The sequence below is a fragment of the Triticum aestivum genome, chromosome 7A (assembly GCF_018294505.1).
Source record: "Triticum aestivum cultivar Chinese Spring chromosome 7A, IWGSC CS RefSeq v2.1, whole genome shotgun sequence".
NCBI lineage: Eukaryota > Viridiplantae > Streptophyta > Magnoliopsida > Poales > Poaceae > Triticum > Triticum aestivum.
In genome coordinates this window covers 224,058,505-224,075,683 of record NC_057812.1, presented here as the reverse complement: position 1 = coordinate 224,075,683, position 17,179 = coordinate 224,058,505, and the positions used below count along the sequence as shown (strand labels likewise).

At 44.5% G+C, this 17,179-nt stretch overlaps 1 pseudogene; it reads right to left on the bottom strand.

Moving 5' to 3' along the window:
- Positions 1-7,894: 7,894 nt before the first annotated feature.
- On the bottom strand, positions 7,895-11,296 carry LOC123152591 (uncharacterized; annotated as a pseudogene).
- Between the last annotated feature and the right edge of the window lie 5,883 nt (positions 11,297-17,179).

The following is a 17,179-nucleotide window of genomic DNA, read 5'->3' as shown; positions in this document are numbered from 1 at the left end:
CATCAACTACAAGGAGTAATCAACACTACTAGCAACCTACTAGCACCAATCCCGGACTTTGAGACAAGAATTGGATACAAGAGATGAACTAGGGTTTGGAGATGAGATGGTGCTAGTGAAGATGTTGATGGAGATTGCCCTCTCCCGATGAGAGAAGCGTTGGTGATGACGATGGTGATGATTTCCCCCTCCCGGAGGGAAGTATCCCCGGCAGAACAGCTCTGCCGGAGCTCTAGATTGGTTCCGCCAAGGTTCCGCCTCGTGGCGGCGGAGTCTCGTCCCGAGAAGTACCCTCTTATTTTTTTTATCATCGAAAGACTTCATATAGGAGAAGATGGACGTCGGAGAGCCACCAGGGGGCCCACGAGATAGGGGACGCCCCCTAGGGGGGCGCACCCCACCCTCGTGAGCAGGGTGTGGGCCCCATGGCCTTCATCTTTGGCGAGGATTTTTCTTTATTTATTTTAAGATGTTCCGTGGAGTTTCAGGACTTTTGGAGTTGCGCAGAATAGGTCTCTAATATTTTCTCCTTTTCCAGCCTAGAATTCCAGCTGCCGGCATTCTCCCTCCTTATGTAAACCTTGTAAAATAAGAGAGAATAGCCATAAGTATTGTGACATAAAGTGAAATAACAGTCCATAATTCAATAAATATCGATATAAAAGCATGATGCAAAATGGACGTATCAATAATCTTATGCAAAAAACCAGCTTCTGGCCCTCTCCACTAAGCAAAAGGAGAGAGATCACCTCTTCACTTGAGCTCGACGCGGCTCCATCACTGATCAGTAGCTTTACGGACCTCCAAAGTAGTTTGCCGGAAGAAAAACCATTGTCGTTGAAAGAATCAGACCGGGGCAACGTGTCCCCGGACACGCCATCGAACTCCAAAACTGACACCCCCGCACGACTACGACGTCGGAGGAGGAAGCCAGAACTGTCAGCCTCCAATCACAAACCCAGCACAAAATGCACCATCTTCAAGCTGTCACTTGCGTAGACAAGCGTCTGCGCGTACTCCTGGACGATAAAACATCTCTGCTCCACCGTGACGTCGGAGAGAACGCCACATCAACGGGGACAGAGTAGAAGGAGAGACACACCTGATGGAGTCGTCGACGCCGCCTCGCCGACACCATCCATGAACCCTAACACCGCCGATCTAAAGGATCGACAAACACACGATGCCACCAATTCCGAGACGCCGCCATGAAGGACACCGCCGGTGTGGGAGTGGAGTTGAGGCAAATTTATTTGTCCGGACACCGCTCCCACCACCCCAACGACGCACCACGACCTAAAAATCAAAACCCTAACTACAGAGCGAAGGAACGGGCCCCCCCTCCCTCCTGCCGCCGGAGCAGCAGCCGGAGGAAGAGGGAGCCAGCGCCCTCGCCGATGGAGATCTGTGGAAAAAGATCGCCTCCCTAGTCGCCTCGCCCGTGGCGGCGGCTAGGGTAGGGAACGCTAGGGGTCCCCCAAAACTGAACCCAAATAATGTTAACTAGCTAAAAGTCATGTACTGTAGCTTATGTGGTTGTCTTCCCCTACGCTAGGGGATCCATTTTGTGCACTATTATTTCAGTTTCACCATATAATGCTCCCTTCACTGAATACGATGTCTGACGCTGTTTGTACTTTGTACACTAGTGAGCAAGAATATGTATGATCATGTCTATTTTACCTCCCTTTATATTATACTATTTTTCTAGTGAACCTTTTTATGTTTGATGCTTGAGTTGTCTATATGCTCTTCAAATCAAGCTCCTGTCTGGCCGCTTTAGAAAATTGGCAACCCTACCCAAGTCAACAAGACGATGAACATGAACTTGAGCAGACACTTTTGACTAGCAATTATCCACATGAACAGCCAAGGTCCAAACCAGAGAACGAACCTCCAACATCAAATCATTCAAAAAGATCCTTGCGCCCCTGGCAGTTGAGCAGAATTGCGCCTACACCCGGAGAGATAAATATAGTAACCGTACCGCCAGTCCACCACCGCCTTGGGGCTATCCCCAGCCGGAAGCAACCTCCCCCCTAGTCCCCTGCACCCGGTCCACCCAGCGCCGTGCAAACCCCGCGGTGGTTGCTCGCCCAACTCCACCACCCACAGCGCCTCCGGCCCCACCCGTCAGGTACTCCGCGCCACTTGGCTCGCTCGGCTCACGCCTGGCGCGCGCGCCGCAGCAGTAAAACTCTGGCCCGGCAGCGCACCGGCCGCACCATCAAGTGCGCATTACTACCGCGGCCTGCGAGTGCGAGGAGGAGGATGAGCACCGCATCGTAGCGGCATCCGATGCGATCGGAAAAGAAGACACTCGTGTCGAGTTGACGCTGGTATACTGCTCATCAGCTCATATGTGTTCCGTCGATGCGATGTTGCTGTGGCTTCCTGTGAGCGTGGAGGTGAGAAAGCAGCGGTAGATCGAGCGATTTTGACACATGGCTGTTGCATGCATGGGCATGGCCATGACATAGCGTGCCCACCCGCTCGTCAACGACGAAAGGAAGCTGTTGGTGATGGAGCCATGGAGTGGGGAGACAGACGTGGGAGTGCGCTGGTCCATGCCATGCTGGGTGCAACTTCGCTCCTAACCAACTTCTTGTCGTCTTGATGGGTCGCTCCCTTTTGCTGGCCTCCTGCCTCACGGGGCCAAAAATTGGCCACTCTTTTTGTTAGTACAGTAGTACTAGCTTTGATCAAGTCTGTGCGATGCCCCAAATTCCTCGAACCTACTGTGCGTAGTATTGGTCTAGAGCACGTAGTACTATGTTCATTTCTCGGAGCTACACTGGTCCGAGACAATCCGAGCACCGAATTCTTAGCTTGTGCGTGCGCGATGGTAAAAGTAAAACTTTACTGCAAAACGAAAAAGAGCTCGCATGCTGCTGCCATGCCAGGCAAAGTCTTTGGTCTACGGTCTTGCCTGCCTGCCTGCTGCCCTGCCCGGCGCGCCTTCCTTTCGCTTTTTCTCGCCCTTTTGCCCTCCTCTTTTCCCATGTTCCGAGGCGAGCGATTCTGTTCTCCCTTCTCTTTCAGAACCGCAGACATCGGAGACGTCGATGCAATCATTCACGCACAGGCAGAGCCACCACCCGCAACGTGCAGGTCTGCAGGCGAACAAAAGTTTGGGTTGTGTTTGGTTGGGCGAATTCAATTCCCAGGTCAAGCGTGCACTAGCTATGGCCTATGGGTCACCCATTGATCCGCTATTGAGGGACTGAATAATCGCCGAAATTGAAGATTGGAAGAAGGAAGGCAGGTGCTGGGGGATTAGATCGATTAGTGAGAAAGTAGCCCTTTGTTCTTGGTGGGTGTTGGACTAGATGTTCGACCGAGCCTCTGTTTGCAAAGTGATAAATCTTCTTGGAAATTGTCTTGCTTCCCAATGTAAAAATATGGTACGCCATTGACGTGCTCTCGAAGAAAAAACATCGACCGGCTTTTCCTGATTTTTTCGTGTTTTTCGTTTTTTTTTCTCTGTGTGGTTTTCTGTTTTTATTTTATTTTTTCTTCTAAGATATGGTTTCATAATAATTCAGATTCTAAAAAAGTTTCAAATAAAAAAACGAATTTCTAATTTTCTCAAAATGTTCAAGAATTATAAAATACTCATGAATTCAAAAAATATTCATTATTTTTAAAAATGTTCACGAAATCATCAAATGTTAGCGTATTCAAGAAAGTTTGTGATTTTGGACAAATGTTCACAAAAAATATTTCCCAAAATTCAGAAAATGTTCACGAATTTATAAAATTTTCAGAATTTAAAAATATTTTTCGTAAAAAAATATTTGGGAATTTCAAATAATGTTCGTTGATTCATAAAAAATGTTCATGTGTTTAATTTTTTCCAAAATTCTAAAAAGAGTCGTTATTTTTTTTAGAAATTTAAAATAATGTGACAGATTCATAAAAAATCTTGAGTATATTTTTTTGCAAAAACAACTTAGCAAATTGGTAGAAAATACTGACTAGTTTAGAAACTATTACTGACTTAAAAAATGAATTGTTCACAATTTTTAGAAAATGTTCACATATTAAAAAATATTAATGATTTCTAAAAATGCTTAGGATTTCAAAAACAAAATCACGAAGTTCAAAGAGTTTCGCAAAACAAGAAGAAGAAAAAAAACAGCTCACAAGCAAAGTGGGCCGGCCCATTCAGGATTTGTTTAAGTGAAGCAACTCCTAATTTGGGACGCACACTGGCGTCAAATAGGAGCTCTCAATGATGAACACATGTCTTTTTTCAGAAGTCTAGGAGCATGGTTTTTTTTCAAGCAACATGAAGCATGGGTTGGGTTACTCACTTAGAGCATCTCTAGCAGATCTCCTACAAGGGGCCATCCGGAATAATAACCGCCGATTTAGCGGACGATGGCGTTTTATTCGCCCCGAAGAGATCCCGCAAAATTGGCCATCTTGTAAAAAAATTGCGGAGTCATACATAATCCGGGCCTCACCCCGTAGATAATCAAGATTGGAGCCCTTTTTAGGGACCCGTTAAACAAAAAACGGTTGGCGGAAGGGAGGTTTCAGCTCCCACCATGGTCTTCTGGCCGTCGCCCGCGACCTGCATCCACCGCTCGCTGCCGGACATGCCAGCGGCAGAAGAGCTCGCCCTGGCCACATGGCACGGCAGCAATGCGCTAGCTAGCTAGCTAGACGCGTACGTGATTTGCTAGCTAGCTAGCAAGGCAGCAACAAGGCCTCGACCTCGGGCGCGAGCAGGAGCTCGGTTTGCGTCCGTCGTGGTGCGTGCCAACCGTGGCGACAAGAGGAGCCTCTGGCCAGACGAGCCTCCTGACGTGCGTGTGGTGCAGGCGATCGGCAGGCCAGCGAGGGCGAGTGCACGGCAGCAAGAGCTCGGCCGGCGCGGGCACGACCTGGTAATCGAAAGACCCAATTGTAATTCAGATTGCGCTTTTAGGAGGTTCTATGTAGGGTGCATTGATTTTTTTATAGGATCTGTTCTAGCAGAAAAAAATCATACGGTAAAAACATGAACAACGTTTTGCAGTATCCCGTAAACAGATTTTACGGTATGAGGTTTTAGGGGATGATAGAGATGAGCTTACTCAGTTCTCTCACACCACCTAAAATAGTGTTGACTAGGCCGAACTGCCAGCCCAATGAAACCGCTCCACATACCACCCTATCTCTTGTCCTCAAGATCCTATTCCTCATGGGGGGGGGGGGGGGGACGACCCTCATTCCTCGCATTACGCGAGACGAGGGCGAACCCTCGCGTTGGGGGAAGCCCCAGATGGGCTGGCCCAACCGTGCAGGAGGCTACAGCCTGTTCTTTTTGTTTCTTTTTCTGTTTTTTGTTCTTGTTTTCTGCTTTCTTTTTGTACTATTCATCATCTATACCAATATAAAAAGACCTAAATGGGCAGATCCAAACCATGTCAACCATCAAATCATGTTATCTAGCGGTTCAAATCAATCCAATGTTGAGCACCAAACACGTTTAACGCTCTAATTACCCACCACTGCCATTGGTTATAAACACGTTTTGACTCAACCATATCCCTTGAAATCTGCCATGTATTTAATATCCTACCATTCCCGCGAAAAAGTAATTGATATCTTACCAAATACCAACGTGTAACAGATATATCCTACCTAATATAACGTGCAACTAATATCCTACATAATACTCTCTCCGTTCGGAAATACTTGTCTGAGAAATGGATGTATCTAGCTAGATGTATTTTAGTATTTCCGGACAAGTATTTCCGGTCGGAGGGCGTATAGACGTGTATTGCACGTACATTATTACTAGTACATTAAAACAATCTACATATATATTAATAAAAATAATCTTGAAAACACATTTTAAAATGTGTTGAACAAGTATTTGGAAAAATGTTGAGTAAGTATTAAAAATGTGAACGAGTATTCAAAAAATGTTGAACAAGTATTTAAAAATGTTTAATAATTATTTTAAAAATGTTTAATAAGTATTAAAAATGTAGAATGAGTATTTCATAAATATTGAATAATTATTAAAAAAATATTGAACGAGTATTTGAAAAATGTTGAACAAGTATTTCAAAATGTTGAGTAAGTATTAGGAAAATGTTGAATAAGTATCAAAAAATGGTTGAACGATTATTTGAAAAATGTTGAACAAGTATTTGAAAAAAATGTTGAATAAGTATAAAAAATGTTGACAAGTATTTGAAAAAATGTTGGATAACTATTTAAAAAGTGTTGAACAAGTATTTTAAAAATGTTGAAATAATTATTAAAATGGTGAACATGTATTTGAAAATTATTAATAAGTGTTCAGACAATGTAGAACGTGTATACAAAAAATGTTAATCACTTATTAAATATTTTTTTTGACATATACGAAAATGTAGAGTGAAAATGAAAAGTAACATAAGAAAAAAAATGGAGAGGAAAAAAGAAAATCAAACAAAAAATGGAGAAGAAAAAAGAAAAACAAATAAACAAATAAACAACAAAGAAAACCCTATCAAAGGAAAATAAAAAACAGATAAAAAAACAATGAAACTTGGGCTAACTATGCTCAACTACATCCCGCCCTGTCATGTGATGAGATTCCAGACCCTAGCCTGGTGGCTAGCACCGGTGAAAACTATCTTCTCGCGAGAGTTCCCGTAGCGCTCGCGTATGCGAGAAATAGCATTCGCGTGGGGACAGCGACCAAAACATGCACCCCCGTCCACTGTTATAGGCTGGCCCGTTAGTCTGTTTCTACTTTCTTCTGTCCCTTTTTCTGTTTCTTTTCATATCCGAGCTTAAATAATCACGAGTTTTTCTGAAAATGGGAAAAATGTAAAATTCATTAAATTTTATGAAAATGGCGAACAGTTTTTAAATTCTTAAAGCCTTTTGGAAATCAAGATTTTTGTTAAATATGCGAACAATTTTCAAATTCATGATCAATTTATAAACCTGCAAACATTTATGAAATTTATGAAAAGAAATTCAAACTCGCAGACTCATGCACTGGGAGCTAGGGAGCTTATCACGCTATCCCAGACGTTGGCGCTTCTGTCCAGTTGCATTGAGTTAGACTTTTGTCCGATGGTGCCCGCTCGAGTTATATGACCTAGATCTTGGGTCAAAATCCTTGATATGCAATTGCTAGCAATCGATCAAATACAAAGTGAAGCGGCTTGGCTATGTGATGGGCATTCATTCCCAGGCCTAAATAGTACTACCTGTGTGGGAGCAATGGGTTCCCCTACATTGGTTGATCTGTTCCGGTGTAGGACCGTTGGACCATTGTTTCGGGCTCTCCGAGATTATATGGCACCCATGGACCAGTCTGTATGGCTGTTGTGCGGACGCAAATCTCGGTATGTCTTAGATCTTGGGTCCGGACAAAAAAGAAGCTTAAGTGCGTGAAATGAAGCAGGTTAGTGTTGTGTTATCATAAGAAGGTTAAAGGTGCAGAATACTCATCACAGAGGTACATTAATCCCATGCTTTGCTAAAGATCAGAGTACTCATCACAGCCAACCTTTGCTAAAGCGACAACTACGCAGCTTTATGTCCTGCACTAGCTTCTTCACGGCCTCTGCACATTCCATCTCTTGCACCAACCTGAAGCTTGGCGACACCCAGCTGTTCAGCTAAAACCAACGCCTCCCTTGCTGGGACCTGGGAGGCTTCAGCAACGCAGCATGGATGTTCTCCTGCCTCCATACGCTACTACTCCAGCACGTTCCATCTCTTTACGTACAGAGAGAGATTAAGTACTTGAACTAAAACCCACTTAAAAGTATCTAATCATGGTATCTATATAGCATCATATTTTTAATGTAGTAGATTGCATCAGGATGAATAACATAAATTTCCAATGCATCAAGCATTTTATTTTTACATAACAAAAGAGGCACCGCAGATATACTGTCGCAACTTAAAATATTTCCTCAATTGGGCAACAGTACAAAGCTTCATTTTAAGGGAAAGCAAGAGTACAGACTCAGTAACTACAAAATTATGGATTTCAGGAACTCCTTCCAACTAAAGGATGCATGGCAGATGATTTACAAAATACATATCTTAAGAATATCATGCAAATCATTTTTCAATTAGGACCGAAAGTAGATTTTTTGCTGTGAAGTCAAACCAACCATCGCAATTGTCTGCCTCCTCTTCTTGGCGGTCCGCGGATATCTTGACGGACAAACCTCAAGACCCAAGGTACCACAGCTCCCACATACCTTCCTGTCATGCAGAGATATCTCTGTTATATTGACCGCATGTTTCATGACGAACCTAATGTACCGCACAAAGTTGTCGTCGGGTTGGAAGCCATAGATGGTGAGCTTAACTAGATTCTCGTGCTTGAAATCAGGGGCATATGGCTTCCACTTCACCTCCTCCTTTTCACAGTAACCATTTTCCTTTCGAAACTTTTCGTCTGTCATCATTATGCACCAATGATCCCATACTGTGATGCACAGCTCTTTTAGAAAGGGTGCAGCTTCAAGAATAAACATTGTCCAATCTAAATCACGTCCTTCAGGGAGATGGTCCAGATTCACGTGCTGTAATTTGGTGAACACATGCTTGAGCGGTTTCGGGCATTCTGGCAGGACCCAAATCTGGGACAGAAAAACAAATTACAAACTTAGCGTAAGTTTCAAGTAAATCACATTCTCAACTGGCAGAGAAGACCAACTTAAGTTAATACTGTCATTACATATAACCATCATATATAGAGTGAGAATGGACAGATATGATTCAAATGACTAGTGAGTACCTTTTCACTTTCGAAATTCAGATGCAGATCGCTTAAGGAAGGAACATTAGCAAGAAGCTGACTTAACTCAAGAGTCTTATCCCAACGGGTGCCAGTTTTACTGAGGCTCGGCTTTGAAAGTTGTGGTACAAAACCAAAATACACGGGATCTTTATAAGAGAACCAACTCTTATATCTCACCCGTCGGAGTTTTGGTAGATATATCAGCTCAACTCTCTCAAATTCCCCATAGTCGATCTCAAGCTCAACAAGTTCAGCATGCTCTACTTGCAGCACAGGATGGATCCTTGCATCACATTCGGTTAAACGCAATGACTCCAAGAGCTTGCAAGTGCTGAGGATGTTAGGGATGTCCAGTTCACCAAACCTCATATTGCACAGCCACAGGCGCCTGAGGCCAGCAAATGCATCAGGACAAGCACCGACAAAATCATTGAACTGCTTCGCACCGTGGAGGAAGTCGGCAGGAGAGCACCACTCATAAGGCTTCTCCGTTATGACCTCAAATTCAGCTGCTCCAACCTTCTGGGTTGCCATGGCACAGGCGACAGATTTGCCAATGGTGAGAGAGTCATGTGGCACCAAGACGAATCTGATTTTGACTTTGCTGATAGTGATCTCCTCGCTCCTTGTGCTCAAGATGTTATCCGTAACATGAGCCACAACACCGTTGGTTCGATGCACGTCACTGAGGCTGATAACACGAGATTTATCATAAAAACCTGGAATGGAACTACAACTTAGGAAGAACTGCGAGAGCATGCCGGGGAGCTTAAGCATTTGCTTGGAGAGGACGCAGGTCCTTATTGCATCGAGCGTGTCCACCCTCTCTAGGATGTTGAGCAGAAGGTCATGCGGCAGCTTGCTAAGCCTGTCTTCGTTTGCATTGCCAGCAGCGTCTTCTGTGCGAGTTGGTTTTTGCATTGCATTTAGCTGGAAAACAAGAAATAATCAGAGTTTTGGGGATGAACCTAACGTGAAGGACAAACATCAATCAGGCACAACAGAAACAACACTTACATTACGTCTGCGATGCATTTTTAGCTTTGTCATGGCTAATCGGATAAACAAGTGGTCTTGTTGATGACTTGATGTTATGACGCCTGAGCTGATCAGATCGATCTTATTGGATCTGTGGCAACGGCGGACGCCTGATCTGCCCTTATCCGAGTGCCCCTCCTCCTGCTCCTCTGTTTATTTAGCCCGGCGTAACAAAGCAGACTAATCGCTGGCGAAAACAAAATCGGGGATGTCAACTTATTGGATCGACAATCGCCCCTCCTACTCCTCAAGTTCTCTATTTATTGAGGCCGGCCGACTAATCGCCGACAGGCTCTCCTCCAAAAGGGAGGAGGATCCGGATTACAACTTCTCAATAGCCAAACTCCGAATAAAGTTTACTCCTTTTGACTACGGTTGCCGCACAAACCAAAATCGATATCCTTTCTATTCAAATTGCACAAGGAAAAGGACTCTTCTCCCGCTCCCGCTCCCGGCTCCCGCGAGATTATTTCACCCAAAACTCAGCCAAGCATAATAGCCCAGGCAATGGAGGTGGTGCCAACCAAGGACAGCGGTGGTGGACGGCGGAGAACGGCAGGGGTGCGGTGTGGGGCTGTCGCAGGGGATGGCAGCGGAGGAGAGTCGTGGTGGCCGGCGGCGTTGGATGGGAGGGGTAGGCGGTTGCCGAAGGGGATGGCGGCGGCTGCAGCCGGAGGGATGGATCCGCAGGATTGGCTTAGGAGAGAACCATGCGTGATATTGCAGCTTGCAGGGCTAGGGCAGAGGAGGCGCACATCTGCTATGTCTCGGGGCGGAGGAACACAGCGTAGGGTGTGCGCGGGGGGAGGTCTGCGGGCGAGAAGACGAGGTGGCGGCGCTGGCCTTTGGCGGAGCGACTAGGTGGCTCTGTGGCGTGCTGATCCGTGGCGTGCGGGCGTCGACGGCGCGGACCCTTCCTAGGTCCTATCTGGGCCTGCAAGTCGCGGTCCAGACACTGCTGTTCGCGTCAAGCGCGGGGGTAGCGGCGCTGGGAGGCGGAGGCGCTGGGCCTGATCTAGTGCGTCGTACTCGGTTGCTCCGTCTGTTCAGCGCCGGAAGACCAATGGCGGCCTCGTCTTCTCCCCGGCAGCAAGTTGGTGGCGTGGCGCTGGCTTGGGATTAACTCGTCTTCTTGCACCAAGTAGCAGATCTTGATGTCAGCCTCCTTGATATGTCGATGAGTTCTAGTCTTTCTCTCACAGAGTCAGAGATATCCGACAATTGGTCCCTTATGCCAATGGATATCTAGATTAAAATTAATCTGATCATGCGCATCCTCACCTTCAGTCAGTGAGGTTTCATGAGGACGTGGAGCGAAGCTTCGCCTTCTGGTCGATGTCATATGACATGTCTATATAGATTTTCATGAAATTGATAAAGGTGAAGAAAGTCATGTTAGTTATGATCGAAGGTTTATAATGGCAGAGATGTGTATTGGTAGTGATGAAGACTATGCGGCACAGGTTCTTCCTGTGTGTCGGGTGTTTGACAACTTGCAGCACCAGCCTTGGCAAGAGGAGGTGGCAGCACAAGCGGACTGCATTTTTGATGGTGCTCTTCGAGTACCGAGTCACGGTTTTCAGGGTGAAAACTCAAAGTTTGACCTTCGTTGGTTGTACTTGACAATGACCTTGTTGAAGGCATTGTTCTAAAAACTTGGACTTTCTTCAGGGTGAAAACCTAGGATCTTTGATCGGGCGATGACAACGTTTGTGAATTGTTTCCTTTTTGAAGACGTTGCTTTTGAAGAATCACTTTTATAGTCCAGATGTTGTCTTTGATGGTAGTTAGAGTGCTGTTGTTGCGAGTTTTTCATCATTGTGATGGGGTCTTTGTGTTTCTTTTACTCTCTTTTTTATTTTTTGGCTGTATGTATCCTTGATGTCTTTTTGACATCTTATTGGTGCAGTGGTTGGGTATAATTGATATTTTTGTGACATTAATATATTCTCTTTATCGAAAAAGGGAAGGCAGCCCTTGAAGCTCAGCTCATGATGGTACACGAGTAATGGTTGTGGAAGTGCGTTATATCGACTAGAGGGGGGTGAATAGGCGATTTTTATGAAATTCTTCACTGAGGAATTTGCCGGTGAGGAAATTCCTTAGCGAAGAACTACTAGCAGCGAAATGAGTACTCAAAAGTAAACATAACAAAATACAAGCATAGTCATCATGATGAAATGAAGACAGGCACAGAGTACATAAGCGTAAGCATAGGATAACACAGGATGAAGACAAACAGACTGAAGAAATTGAACTGAGGAAATTGAGAAAGTCTTCAGTCAAAGTCTTCAAACACAGATATGAACAAGCACACAACACATTTACGAGGAAATAAAAGAGTTGAAGAAATAGAGCCAGTAAGCTTGGTGAAGACAATGATTTGGTAGACCAGTTCTAACTGCTGTCTCAGTTGTACGTCTGGTTGGAGCGGCTGAGTATTTAAACTTGAGGACACACAGTCCCGGACACCCAGTCCTGAACACGCAGCTCAGGATACCCAGTCCTCACCGTATTCTCCTTGAACTAAGGTCACACAGACCTCATCCAATCACTCGTGGTAAGTCTTCAGACGACTTCCAAACCTTCACAAACTCGGTCACTCGGTGATCCACAATTCCTCTTGGATGCTCTAGACCATGACGCTTAACCGTCTGGAAGAAGCACAGTCTTTAAAGGTAACAAGCGTCGGATCCACGCAGGATCAATCTCTTTAGTGATGCTCAATCACTTGGGGTTTGTAGGTGTTTGGGTTTTGGGTTTTTGGTTTTTCCTCACTTGATGATTTTCGCTCAAAGTCTTTAGAGGATGGGCTGCTCTCAAATGACAAGTGTCAGTTTCTCTCGGAGCAGCCAACTAGCTAGTGGTTGTAGGGGGCGGCTATTTATAGCCTAGGGAGCAGCCCGACATGATAAGACATAAATGCCCTTCAATGATATGACCGTTAGGTAGATATATATTTTGGGACAGCTGGCGCATAGCACATCAACGGTCGGAATTTTGAGTAGCAAAATCCTTAGGGCTATCATGTTCCTCACTGTGTAGGAAATCCGCACTGGCGAATTCCTAACTCCTCAGTCAGAACAAATTCCTCAGAGACCAGAAGAACTTCGTCTCTGTCACTGAAGAAGTTGACTGAACTATATGATATTTCCAATGGCTTCACTCGAAGGGATTGGTAGGTGTAGAATTTTGAGTTGAGCATCACATAGAAATTTTTCCTTAGTATTTCCTCGACCCCCTTTAACAGTACGGTGTTTTCTATGACTCAAGAAAGAGAAAATGAAACTATGAAAACAAAATTCTTCACGCTTCATGTTCCTCGAATGAATACCAAGTCTTCACGGTCACACCATTTTCTTCACTTTCAAAGTCTTCAGAAAGTCTTCAGACAAAGAACTTCATTTTTAGGGGTCGACTTTCTCTGTAAATATCAAACTCCTCATAGACTTATAGACCTGTGTACACTTATAAACACATTAGTCCCTTAACCTATAAGTCTTCAATACACCAAAATCACTAAGGGGCACTAGATGCACTTACAATCCCCCCTTTTGGTGATTGATGACAATATAGGTTAAGTTTTCAACGGGGATAAATATATGAAGTGTAACTACTGATATTGAGGAATTTGATTGCTAGATATCGAAGAACTCCCCCTGAAGATGTGCATAGTGAGGAATTTGCTTTTGAAGCAATGCACACTTGAAGAGTTGAATCATGGAGATCTCCCCCTATATCTTGTAATTCATACACGCATTTGATATATAACAGTGAAGAATTTGAAATGCATGATGAAATATGGTGACTGATGTAATTCAGCATGCGTGCAATAATATTAACGAGGAATAAGCATGCAGAAAAACGTATCAAGAGTATCAGAGCACCATCGGGTTTAAGTTTACAACTCGATCCAATAAAGTCGCAAAAGAATGAGAGTTGTAACTTAACAAAAAAACGCCCATATAGAAAGACCCGCTTGAAGACTAACTCAAAATTCTCCCCCTTTGTCATCAAATGACCAAAAGGAGCGAATATGAGGACTAACGCCCCTGAAGAATATCAAGTTGATGAAGAAGCGCCAGCGTTGTTGGGGTCGTTTGTTGTAGTAGGGCATGCCGCAGTGTCGTCCAAGTCTTCATTTTCATCAGTGTCGCGCGATGAAGAATATGAGCTGGCCACCAGAGAAGGAACCTTGACCTTCTTGAATTTCTTCGGTGGAGGTGCAGACCAGTCAAAATCTTCTTTGAGACCCATGTTCTTCAGATCTTCTTCACCATACAGATGTGACAGGATTGCCCAGGTGCGACCGAAGACTTGATGGAGGTAGTAGTGGTTTTCTTCATTGCATTATGTGTGGCATTCATGTTGTGAAGAAGTGAACCAAACTGACGCTTAACCCATTTGTGATTTCGATCCACCTTTTGGTGAAGACTAAGCAGAAGTTCACGGTCAGTCATCATGCGCGGAGCAGTGGCTTGAGGAGTGGACTTGGGTGCATTGGCAGAGTTATGTGTGGCAGAGTCATCATTGGTGGAATAAGATGCAGCTTTGCGAAACTGACCATCCAATGGACGAATGCCTTCATCTATTACAGCTAGTGCCTTGCCCTTTCCATCAACTGAGGAATATGTCTGCTTGAGGACTTCAATTGGGGGCAAGTAGCTGAGGTGATTCTGGAAATCAGCTTTGTAGTTGAGTGAAGACCTTGTCCTGAGGAATCTCATAATCCAAGGTGCATAAGGCTTCAGCTCAAACAGAGACAGTGCAACATTGGCCATAGTCCTCATGAAGAAATCGTGATAATTGACAGGAATGCCATGAACGATGTTGAATACCAGATTCTTCATGATGCCAATAATTTCCTCATCAGATGAGTCATGGCCTTTGATAGGACTGATTGTCCTCGTAAGAATACGATAGACAGTTCTGGGCACGTACATCAATTCCTTCACGAGGAATTTGGTTCTTGGTGCCTGACCTAGCTTCAAAGGTTTCATCAGCACCTGCATGTAATGATGTGTGAGCTCAGGTTCACTGTAGATGCAGCGAGCTTCTTCAAGGGGAGGACTGAGTGGTAGAGCGCGAAGCAATTCAGAGGCTAGTGCAGTGTAGTGAGTGTTTTCAGACATCCAGTCCAACACCCAGGAATTCACATCTTCAACATCTCCAGTGATGTGCAGCGTTGCATAGAATTGAAGAATCAGTTCTTCATTCCAATCGCAGATGTCAGAGCAAAAGTTTAGCAGTCCAGCATCGTGAAGAACACTGAGGACTGGTGCGAAGCATGGCAGAGATTCCATATCCACGTGAGGAATATGCTCATGGTAGAAGATCTTCTCCTTGTTGAACAACACTGAGGAATAGAAATTGGCTTGACTAGCAGTCCAGAAATGCCTCTTCCTAATGCGAGCAGAGTTATATGGGTTGTAATCTTCGAAGAATACGTGCTCGTCGAAGAAATCATCAGCCTTGAACTTTTGCTTGCGTGAGAATGGGTCCTTTGGCTTCGGCAGAGGAGTGTCAGTGAGTTGCATCACGACCTCAGGAATCTCAATCGCAGGTTCTTCAGGCTGAGGAATTTCTGGTTCCTCCTCAGTGACAGTCTGCGTCGCTGGTTGTTCAACAACAGCAGTTTCTTCAGCGCTAGTGGCTGGAATTTCCTCATGACAGATGCAGTGGGATGAGTTTCTTCAGAGCCCATATGTACAGTTTGTGTGGGGGACTGAGGAATTTGCTGTAGAGGGGTGAACATTAGTGAGTTTGGATGCTGACTTTCCCAGAATTCATCACTGATTACGGGTGTGGAGCAGCCAATGTCCACATCTTCATCTTCCATTTCTTCAACGCCAGCCTCTTCAGCTGTGAACTGAGGCATAGGCGAGGAGATGATAGGTGTTGAAGGGATCGCATCCACTTCAATTTCTTCATCCAACGGTTCAGACGAAGCAGCAGAAGGAGTTTCTTCATCAGATCCGTCAGGGATCACATATTCTTCATCAAAAGGAACTCCTTTGATGGCTTGGTTGAGATGGGAACAGCATCAATCGGATTTGCAAATGAACTTGTCATAGGCTTCATTTTCTTCGAAGCTGAAGAATCTGAAGCAGCTGATGCTTTCCTTTTCTTCACTGCAGCACGCTCTGCAGCCTTGATCTTCTTCACATCCGATGCAGATGGAAGGATTGGAGTTGAAGTTGGTACAGGAGCAGCTGAGGAATCTGGTTGATTTTCTTCAGGCATAACTGATGCAGTTGCCCTGAGTTCTTCAGTTTCTTCAGCTGACAAGGACACAGTGAAGATTTTGAACGAGTTTCAAATAGAATGCACATGAAGAATTTGTGAGCAGATTGGGTTGAGTATAGCATAGAGGGGAAGGGTCCGATCACATTCACTTAGCAGAAAACCAACTTGAAGAAATAGCAATAAGTGAATGCTGTAGAGGACATAAACTCATATATATATATATATATATATATATATATATATATATATAGCCAATGAAGAAAAATGACGGGGACAGTGAAGACTATGCAAAGTTGAAGAATATGAATAATTTGAGGAATTTCAACTTCTGGTGGTGGCGTGACCCACCATATAAGAATGATGATTTCAGACACCGCGTACAATTATCGTAGGGTTCCGAGAATCAAATTCTTCATTAATTTCTTCACACTAAGAGTGTTATTCTTCATTGATTGAAGAAAAACGTTTCTTCATGTGTTGCACATCTAAGTCATCAATTTTGCATAAGTGTTAGGATGAGTGTCCTTTTCAAAGAACATTCAAAGATTCTAGGATATTTAGCTCACACCGCAACTTGCTAAATCTCTTCTCATCCAAGGGCTTTGTGAAGATATCGGCTAGCTGTTCTTCAGTCTTCACATGCTCAATAGAAATGTCGCCCTTCAACACATGATCACGAAGAAAATGATGATGAATCTGAATGTGCTTTGTCTTCGAGTGCTGAATTGGGTTGTGAGCAATCTTGATGGCACTCTCATTGTCACAGAAGAGAGGCACATTCTTCATGTTGACGCCGTAGTCCTTGAGAGTTTGCTTCATCTATAGCAATTGGGCACAGCAAGAACCAGCGCAATGTACCCAGCTTCAGCAGTAGATAGTGATATGCAGTTCTGTTTCTTTGAGGACCAACCGACCAAAGATCGTCCGAGGAAATGACATGTACCAAATGTTGACTTGTGGTCCACACGATCACCAGCATAGTCAGAGTCAGAATATCCAACAAGATCAAAAGCCAAGCCCTTGGGGTACCATAATCCAAGTGTTGGTGTGTGAGCTAGATATCAAAGAATATGCTTCACAGCCTTATGATGTGATTCCTTCGATGTAGCTTGAAATCGGGCACACATGCAAACACTA